The sequence below is a fragment of the Penaeus japonicus genome, unplaced genomic scaffold, assembly GCF_977035675.1.
Source record: "Penaeus japonicus unplaced genomic scaffold, GWHDUDI00000001_assembly GWHDUDI00000007, whole genome shotgun sequence".
Lineage (NCBI taxonomy): Eukaryota > Metazoa > Arthropoda > Malacostraca > Decapoda > Penaeidae > Penaeus > Penaeus japonicus.
In genome coordinates, this window is record NW_028234409.1 from 47,437,368 (window position 1) to 47,438,362 (window position 995).

Genomic DNA, 995 nt, shown 5'->3' on the forward strand with positions numbered 1-995 from the left:
TTTTTTCTCTCTCTCTCTCTCTCTCTCTCTCTCTCTCTCTCTCTCTCTCTCTCTCTCTCTCTCTCTCTCTCTCTCTCCTCTTCCCCTTCTCTCTCTCTCTCTCTTCTCCTCTCTCTCTTCTCTCTTCTCTTTTCTCTCTCTCTTCTCTCCTCTTCTCTCTCTCTCTCTCTCTCTCTCTCTCTCTCTCTCTCTCTCTTTCTCTCTCTCTATTTTTCTTTTCTTTCTTTCTTTCTTTCTTTCTTTTCTTTTCTTTCTTTCTTTCTTTCTTTCTTTCTTTCTTTCTTTCTTTCTTTCTTTCTTTCTTTCTTTCTTTCTTCCTTCCTTCCTTTCCATAAATTGAAAGATTTCTTATATAATGTCTGCCTAGTTTATGTACCTACCAGATGGCTGCTTACTTTTTTCCAGTAATGAACTGAGAGTCAGTTATGTTTTATAACTGGAGTTATTTTAGGTCTATTTTTGTTTCACGCTTTTTTCCCAAAATTATTATTATTCCTTTATTCTTGGGAGAGAAAATATCTAAGGAAAAGGTAGTAACAGAATAATTGCATTGAGTATCAATTATTTTTTAGGCAATCATCATCAGCTTTTGTAAAAAAAAAAAAAAAGAAAAAAAAAAAAAAGAAAGAAAAAATACACAATGTGGCAAAAGCAAATGAATATATGGGTTCGAAAAAAGATAGCAAACCTTCGTCCCACAGTTTACAGTTATGTTAATTGGTCATATGTTATCAGAATATGGAAACAGGACACTGATATGCATAAAAATGGTCAGTTATGGTACATTTAGACATTAATTAAAGATTCCAAGAGCATGGCATTATACTTTGGAGAATGCTATTTAATATAAATTTTATTTGTGTTGCTATGACTGATCCAGCGTTGATTATTAATTTTTGGTGGTAAGTCAAAATTGAATAGACTTAGAAGATAATAGATGTGAATGAATTTTGTGTGCGTGCAAATTTGTTGTAGAGTGAAAATAAACTGATGTA